Genomic DNA, 9,597 nt, shown 5'->3' with positions numbered 1-9,597 from the left:
AAGGATATAACAAACACTTCTGCAGCTGAAAAAAAATACAAATTCTTATAATACTGTTTGCTTTTACAAATCTAGAATTTGGAGAAAACTTGGAAAATGTATGGAGATAACAATGACTTCAAGGAAGATGAATATTAGCATCTCCTTTACCTTAGAGTTTCAACATTATTAGACGTTCTCTGACGGCCTGGAATAGACTTAGCTGGCAGAAAAGGCCCAAAACAAGGAAAAGGAGTCTTAACTATTGACCTGGTCTCAAACATAGGCCCAAGGGTTTTGGGAGACGGCCAGTTATAATACAATGTGCTGAGGTTGTAATACATGGTGGAATGCTTTAGGGAATAGTATCTAAGGATATACGTCTGAACGCAGACCTATACTCTTGTAACCCAAACCTCAAGCATTGTATGGTCAGGACAGTGATTCTCCCCCATAATGCCATCACAGATAGTTGTAGGACTATGCAGGACAGTCTTCAACAGCAATACCTAATGTCAGCAAGCAGCAACTGCAGCAATTGATAACACTCTCCAATTCTCTCACTACCTTGCACTTGGAAGGACAATTAATCAATCACCATTTAAACTACATAAGTCCAGGTGTTCTTGGACAATTCTGGATAGAGAAGCCCTCTAGAAGGAAGCATGTGATTTTGTGCAAATATTAAAATGTTGGCTCATGAGAAAACAATTAAAAACTGAACTATGTTGTATCAGTTAGCTATTACCACAATAATGCTGCATAACAAATAATCACAGATCTCAAAGGCATTCGGCAATAAGCTTTCTCACAGATCTGTGAGCTGGCTAGGGTTTAGCTAATGTAGACAAGCTCAGGTAGGCTACTCTGCTTCTCATGGCAGATCTGTGGGTCAGCAGCAGTATTTCTGGTCTACATATCACCCATCCTTCTTGGACCAGAAAGGTAACTGTACAGTGTTCTTCTAATGGTGGTGGTAGATGTTCTAGAGCAAGTATTGAAATGCACAAGCACATTTAAAGCCCCTGCTTGTGTCATGTTTCCTAATATCGCAATTAGCCAAAGAAGGTACATGGCTGAGCTCAAAGTGAAGGAGCAGGAAGTTACACAGCAAAGAGATGAAGGGCCAGTAACTGACTCTAAAGCAGATGTGAATATATTTTTGTATCTTGAATTGATGAAAAGGGTTTATCAGACAATTACAGATTTGGATAAACTTCAAAGTTTCATATGTTGCCTATAGAATAAAACACCTAGCTTTTGACATAGTAATATGAGGTTAAAAATATATAAAAGATTCTATTTGTGATGTGTGTTTATATTCATGTAAGTTTCCACATACTCACTTATATCAAATGTAAGTTGAATTCTATGGCAGAGACGCTAATCAATCACCAAAGATTTGTGCTTCCCATTTAATATTTAGAGTTGCCGCTAGGAGGTGGCTGCCCATCCACGAATTAGATTTCCCAGTCCCCCTTACATCTAGGTGATGCCATATGACTAGTTCTTGCCAGCAGAATGAGAGTAGAAGAGATGTGTTGTTGTCCATGCCAGGGCAATTGAGAAGTAGATATCCCTTCTCTACCTGCTCTTACCCATCTAACAAGTGAATGCAGAAGACTTTGGGGTCCTATCTGACAAGTTATATTCAAGGTGGAACAAGCATAGGTCTCTGAATCTTGTGGAAGACAACTTGCTCATAAGGAATACTTACACACTGTTACATGAGTAAGAAATGAACCTCTATTGCGTATGTGTTACGCCACTAAATTGGGGTAATGACTTTTTACAGCAACTAAAGAAAAAGGTGTATACAGAAGATACTGAAGTTCCTCTTCTCACTGGAAAAAACTGAGAGAGAAAGATAAACTAATAGAATAGAACCAATATTTACTGCATACCTTCCATGTGTAATGGTCACAGCTAAATATATTACACAGTTAAATGTTTCAGACCTGTGATATTGTTTAATGAATTACAGGATGAGAGTAGAAAGAGAAACTGATTCTTCCAACATCTGCTGCATTGAGCTCTGCAAATTGTGGATAAATAAAGAGTAGTAAAAACCCTTTATGTCGACATGGTGAGACACACCTGGAGACTACAGAGCTATGATATACAAGTCAGTAACACAGCAAATTTAGGACCATTAAAATAGAATGTGAGTGAACGTAAACAAAGGTGTTGTCTAATTACTTGAGAGGCAGTTCAAATGTCAACGTATATTATGAAAGCTCAGGAGTTATGAGGATTGGTCTACTGGAATTCCGAGAAATTGTCTTAGGCAATTGTCTTAGACAATGGGTAGATAAATAGCTAGGTGGATAGCTGCCATCAAGTTGACTTGACTCTTGGTGATTCTATGTACAACAGAATGAAACATTGCCCAATTCTGCAGCATCGTTACGATCGCTGGCATGTTAGAGTCCACTGTTACAACTATTGTGCCAATCTTTCTCAGTGAGGGTCTCCATAACCCACACTGGGGATCTACTTCTCCAAATAAGATGTTCTCTTCCAGTAACTGACCTCTTTTTATCATGTGTCTGAAGCAAATGAGCAAACAACATTCTGTTGTGATCCGTAATGTTTTCATTGGCTAATTTTCAGAAGTAGATCTCCAGGCCTTTCTTCCTAGTTCGTCTTAGTTTAGAAGCTCCATTGAAACCTGTCCACCATGGGTGACACTACTGGTATATGAAATACCAGTGGAATAGCTTCCAACATCACAGCAACACACAAGCCATTACAGTACCACAAGCTGACAGACAGATGGTGGAGACGATGGGTAGAGATGAGCATATTATGGAGGGAAGAGTGTGGGTTCTGGGACTATTGAGCAAACTGTTATGACTGGAGCAGATATTTTCAAGAGTGGAGTAATAATATGAAACAATTGAATAAGTGCTGCTGATGATAGTGATGCTGGTGGTGCTAATAGCCAGATGTGCCAGCAACTGTGCATATCTGTAAGATAAGATCATACAGTATTATTTTTGTGCTCTCCTTTATTTACCACACTTCCCTACCATCTGCAAGGAGGCCTTAAAGAGAATTAGAATATTTATGGCAGCAATACAAAAAGAATAAAGTATAATCTCCTATTTTTACTAGACCAACTAGACACTTAAAATAAAAATGCATTGAGTAAAGTAGATGAATTTACAAACATATGGAAGATGTGTGTGTATGTATAAAACGTGTATACACAGTGCTTCTCTCAGGCTGAGACTGCACTTGAACAGGAGACTATTCAGTTTTTCACGACTTCATATAAATGGTTTTCCAAGAGAACCGTGGAAGAAATGTTGTTGTTAGCTACCATCGAGTTGGCCCTCGACTCATGGCTACTCCATGCATAATGAAACAAAACACTGCCTGGTCCTGTGCCATCCCCCATGATCAGCTGCAGATTAGACTGTTGTGATCCATAGGGTTTCACTGGTGGATTTTTGGAAGTAGATCGCCAAGCATTTCTTCTTACTCAGTCTTAGTCTGGAAGCTCCACTGAAATCTATTCAGCGTCATAGCAATACGCAAGCCTCCACTGACAGACAAGTGGAGGCTATACATTACGTTCATTGGCCAGCAATAAAATCGCCCTAATTTATTCTGTTGGTAACAACTCCAAGCTGAGGTATCAGAGGGAGAGCTGGAGATTAGAGTCTGTTTTTAACTAAATTAACAGTTAGTTCAGGTGTTTTGATAGGATAATATTCATACACCTACCAAGACCAGTTAATATAACAATCATTCAAATTTACACAAAAACCACTAATGTCAAGGATGAAGAAATTAAAGATTTTTACCAATATCTGTAGTCTGAAATGGATCAAACATGCAGTCAAGATGCATTGATACTTACTGGTGACTGGAACGTGAAAGTTGGAAACAAAGAAGGATCGGTAGTTGGAAAATATGTCCTTGGTGATAGAAATTATGTGAGAGATCACATGATAGAATTTTGCAACACCAGCAACTTATTTATTGGAAATACCTTTTTTCAACAACACAAACAGCGACTATACACCATTTAGAGGTATACACATGGACGTTGCCGGAAAGAATATACAGGAATCAAATTGATTACATCTTTGGAAAGAGGCAACAGAAAAGTTCAATATCATTAGTCAGAACAAGACCAGGCGCTGACTGCTGAACAAATCATCAATTGCTTCTATGCAAGTTCAAGTTGAAGCTTAGGAAAATCAAAAACAAGTAAACTAGAGCCAAAGTATGACCCTGAGTACTAGATTTTTATGCAAATAATGTGCATCTTCTACTTTTGTTTGCCAGCCACGCCCTACCCTCACAAGGTATTTTTGTAAGCACCACTATGCCAATTTTTTTTTAACATGTTGTTGTAAAAAAAAAAAAAAAAACAATTAGCGTACTGGGCTTACGAAAATAACTCACTGAGGGAGGGCACAGTTGGCAAACAAACATAGAACGTGTGCGTTATTTGTGTAAAAATATGGTGTAGCCCACCTGAATTTAGAAAACAACTCAAAAATAAATCTGACACATTGAACACTAATGACTGAAGACCAGATCAGTTGCGGAATGACGTCAACGACATCATACATGAAGAAAGCAAGAGGTCATTAAAAAGACAGAAAAGAAAAAAAGACCAAAATGGATGTCAGAAGACACTCTGAAACTTGCTCTTGAGCATAGAGTAGCTAAAGCAAACAAAAGAAATAAGTAAGAGAGCTGAACAGAAGATTTCAAAGGGTGGCTCAGGAAGACAAATTAAAATATTATAATGAAATGTGCAAAGACCCGGAGTTAGAAAACCAAAAGGGAAGGATAGCTCAGCATTTCTCAAGCTGAAAGAACTGAAGAAAAAATTCAAGCCTTGAGCTGCAGTACTGAAGGGTTCTATGGGGAAAATATTAAACAATGCAGGAACCATCATAAGCAGATGGAAGGAATACAGAGTCACTGTACCAAAAAAAACTGGTCGAATGTTCAACCATTTCAGGAGGTAGCATATGATCAATAACCAATGGTAATGAAGGAAGAAATCCAAGCTGCACTGAAGGCATTGTCGAAAAACAAAGCTCCAGGAATTGATGGAATATCACTTGAGATTTTTCAACAAACAGATGCAATGCAACACTGGAGGCGTTCACTCCCCTATGCCAAGAAATCTGGAAGACAGCTACCTGGCCAGCCAACTGAAAGAGATCTATACACGTTCCTATTCCAAAGACAGGTGATCCAACAAAATGCGGCAAGTATTGAACAATATCATTAATATTACATGCAAGTAAAACTATGCTGAAGATAATTCAAAAACAGTTGCAGCAATACATTGACAGGGAACTGCCAGAAATTCAAGCCAGATTCAGAAGAGGATGTGGAATGAGGGATATCATTGCTGTTGTCAGATGGATCTTGACTGAAAACAGAGAATACCAGAAAGAGGTTTACCTGTGTTTTATTGACTATGAAAAGGCATTAGACTGTGTGGATCATAACAAATTATGGATAACATTGAGAAGAATGGGAATTCCAGCACACTTAATTGTGTTCATGAGGAATCTGTACATAGATGAAGAGGCAGTTGTTCCAACAGAACAAGGGAATACTGTATGGTTTAAAATCTGGAAAGATGTGTGTCAGAGTTGTATCCTTTCACCATACTTATTCAGTCTGTGTGCTGAGCAAATAATTCCAGAAGTTGGACTATGTGAAAAAGAATGCAGCATCAGGATTCGAAGAAGACTCATTAACATCCCATGATATGCAGATGACCCAATCTTGCTTGCTGAAAATAAAGGGGACTTGAAGCACTTACTGATGAAGATCAAAGGCTACAGCTTTCAGTACAGATTACACCTCAAAATAAAGGAAACAAAAATCCTCACAACTGGACCAATAAGCAACATAGTAATAAATGGAGAAAATATTGAAGTTGTCAAGGATTTCATTTTACTTGGATCCACAATCAACACCTCTGGAAGCAGCAGTCAAGAAATCAAACAACATATTACATTGGGAAATCTGCTGCAAAAAAACTCTTTAAAGTGTTAAAAAGCAAAGATGTCACCTTGAAGACTAAGTTGTGCCAAACTCAAGCCGCCTCAAATATGAGGTACTTTCAATCACCTCATATGCACGCAGAAGCTGGAAAATGAATAAGGAAGACGGAAGAAAAATTGATGCCTGTGAATTATGGTATTGGCGAAGAATACTGAATACACCAATGACTGCCAGAAGAATGAACAAATCTGTCTTGAAATAAGTACAGCCAGAATGCTCCTTAGACGTGAGGATGGCAAGATTTCCTCTCACATACTTTGGATAGGTTATGAGGAGGGACCAGTCTCTGGAGAAGAACATCATGCATGGTAAAGGAGAGGGTCAAAGAAAGAGAAGAAGACCTTCAGGAAGATGGATTGACACAGTGGCTGCAACAGTGGGCTCAAACATAGTAACAATTGTGAGGATGGCGCAGAAGGGGGCAGTGTTTCGTTCAGTTGTACGTAGGGTCTCTATGAGTAGGAATGAGCTGGATGGCACCTAACAACAACACAACAGGTGTTAACAATAGCCTTTATGCTCTTTCTCTCCAAAAGAAAACCACAGACAATTTGTAAATTAACAAAATGTTGCTCCACTAAAGCTGGGGCCAGAGGTTTGCTTGTCATTACTTTACAGGACCTCAGATTATTTCAACATTCTGCTTTAGAAATAAAACTAAATCAGCCAACCTTGCAAAGAGGGATGACGGCAATCCAAAAACAATTTAAGAGTAGGCATTCTCATTTGTCCTTAGTCATGCCTTTGGCTTAGAAAATTGTTTTGGAACCTTTGACAGAATGAGGTCGAATATGTCAGAAGAGGCCCTTTCCCTGGTAGCAGTTTTAATTTTAAAGGAAACAGCCCAATCCATTTTGCAAGAATTGTGGAGAGACTTTCTTGGAAGATAAAGCAAGTTCATTGATGTTAAAATATAATACACAATATCCCTTGCTAGGTGAACATTCTCCGTTACCTAACTGGCACAGGTTAGATGGTCCCTTAATACACATGTAACTTAGATATAGTAGGGATTAGCAATAACTAATTTCATTATTTCTCTTCACTATTTTTTTTTAAATAATATATTACGGAGTTTTTGGTGAAAGTTTACACAGCAAGTTAGGTTCCCATTTGATGATTTCCATACAAATTGTTCTGTGACATTAGTTACATTTATCACAATGTGTCAACATTCTCTTTAATTGTGTTCTGTTTGTTCCCATTCCAATATTCTAGTTTCCCTGCACCCTTATTTTCTCCCATCTTTTTTTTTTTTTTTTGAGTAATCATTGTCCTTTTGATCTCATACTGATGGTTTTTACGTAGGCCACCGATCTTTCTTTAGCTCAGGCTGCTAACCAAAAGGTCGGCAGTTCGAATCCACCAGCTACTCCCCAAAAACCTTATGGGGCAGCTCTACCCTGTCCTGTAAGGTCTCTGTGAGTCAGAATCAGCTCGACAGCACACAACAACAACAACCAATCTTTTGGGTAATATCCTTTATTTTGTGTGCCACTTTGCTATTTCACTAAAAGGTAATCTCAGTTCTAGGTTTAAATTAATTTTCTACAGCTGCTGAAACAAATTGCCACAAACCTAAGGTTTATAATTACACATATTTATCATCTTACAGTTCTGGACATCAGAAGTCTGAAATGGGTCTCACTGGGCTAAAGGCAAGATGTCAGCAGGGCTGTGTTCTTTTCAGGAGGTGCCACAGGACAATCTGTTTTCTTGCCTTTTCCAGCTTCTAGAAGCTTCCTGAATTCATTTTCTTGTGGCTCCCTTCCATTTCCAAAGCCAACAATGGTCAGTAGAGTCTTTCTCACATAGTATCACTCTGACACTGACCCTTCTCTCCCTCTTCTGCATTTAAGGACCCTTGTGACTACTTTGAGTCCACCCGGTTATCCAGTAAAATCTCCCTATTTTCAGGCCAGCTGAGTAGCAACCTTCATTCCATCTGCTTCCTTTATTCCCCTGTGCCTATAAATTAACATATTCATAGGTTCCTAGGATTAGGACATGGATACCTTTAGGAGGCCAGTTAGTCTGCCTACCACACCCCCTTGTCAAATGATGCTGTGCAAATTATTCTCTGACCTTGGCAGGGCCCATATATTTTTCAGGTGTCTTAGTAATTTAAGTAATTAAAAAACACCCCCATGAGCGTATTTTCAAAATTCTGACGGATATTTAATTTAACTTCTCCTATCCTCTCAATTAGGCCGGCCATAGGCCTGGAAATCTGGAGTGCGTAGGGAGGTGAGCGTCAAATTCAACATTCTTCTTTATTTACTACCTCCTCCTCCACTCAAAAGTTGCAGTGTCCCACCTAGCCAGACTCCTGGAGGAGGGGCACCATCTTATGGACTTGAAGCATTGTCTTCCGTCATTGGTGCCCTTTAATGCCAGCTGCACAATTGTTGGCTCTTTGTTTTATTGGGTGCTTGCGTGGCTTCTTTGGAGCTCCTCCACTGGGAGCCTCCACCTGCAGTTCCCCTCAGTTAACAGAGCTTCCCTCTGTTGGGGTCATAAGCACCTTCTAACCATTGAGTCAATTTCAACTCTAGATGCTTTAAAAAAAAAACCTTGTTGTTGAGTCAATTCCGACTCATCACAACCCTATAGGACAGGGTAGAACCGCCCCACTGGGTTTCCAAGTCTGTAATCTACGGAAGCCGACTGCCACATTTCTCCCATGGAGCCACTAGTGGGTTTATACCACTGATCTTTTGGTTAGCAGCGGAGCGCTTAACCATGGCACCACCAGAGCTGCTTATGGCCCCTCTAGCCAGCCATATTAGGCATTTGACCCCAGGCTAGTTCTTTTCTACCATGAAAACGCAGCTTGCTCCTAGTGCTGACCTTATCGTAATCCAGTCATAGTTTAAGACCTTTATTTAGACTTTCCACACCTGAGTCATAATACGTCTTATGTTCACAAAACTCCAGAAAGCTGTGTCAATCACTCTAAGGGGTCCCCCTAAAATTCTCCTCCTCTTAAGGTAATATGGAAAAATACTTCCCCCTTGGAAAACATGGAACAACAAGAAACAAAGAACAGAGGCAACACTTCAAGACAGTCCCCTCTGCTTTCTTCTAGACATCTCCTCATATGCGGCCTAGACCTGGATAGTGGGATGATATTGAGCAGAACTTGTTTTGCAATCTCTTAGCATGTCTTGAGCAGACAATCAAGCACCCAGATTTGTGGGATGGGGACTGGGTACCTATTGAAGTGTTCACTTTCTCAGTTGAATATGAGACATTTTACTACAACGGACAGATGGGTGGGTGGGTAGACGGATGGACAGACAGAACGGACAGACAGGAAGACAGAAAAATAGTAAAATTCTTTATATTTATACTTATACACCCAAACCAAACCCATTGCTATCGAATCAATTCTGACTCATAGCAACCCTACAGGACAGAGTAGAACTGCCCCATAGGGTTTCCAAGGCTATAATCTTTATGGAAGCACACTGCCACAGCTTTCTCCCACAGAGCAGCTGGTGGGTTTGAACCACCGACCTTTTGGTTAGCAGCCGAGTGCTTAACTACTGTGCCACCTGGGTTCTC

Source organism: Trichechus manatus, unplaced genomic scaffold (assembly GCF_000243295.1).
Source record: "Trichechus manatus latirostris isolate Lorelei unplaced genomic scaffold, TriManLat1.0 scaffold00022, whole genome shotgun sequence".
Lineage (NCBI taxonomy): Eukaryota > Metazoa > Chordata > Mammalia > Sirenia > Trichechidae > Trichechus > Trichechus manatus.
The sequence above is the reverse complement of the archived record's forward strand: the minus strand, read 5'-3'. Positions refer to the sequence as shown.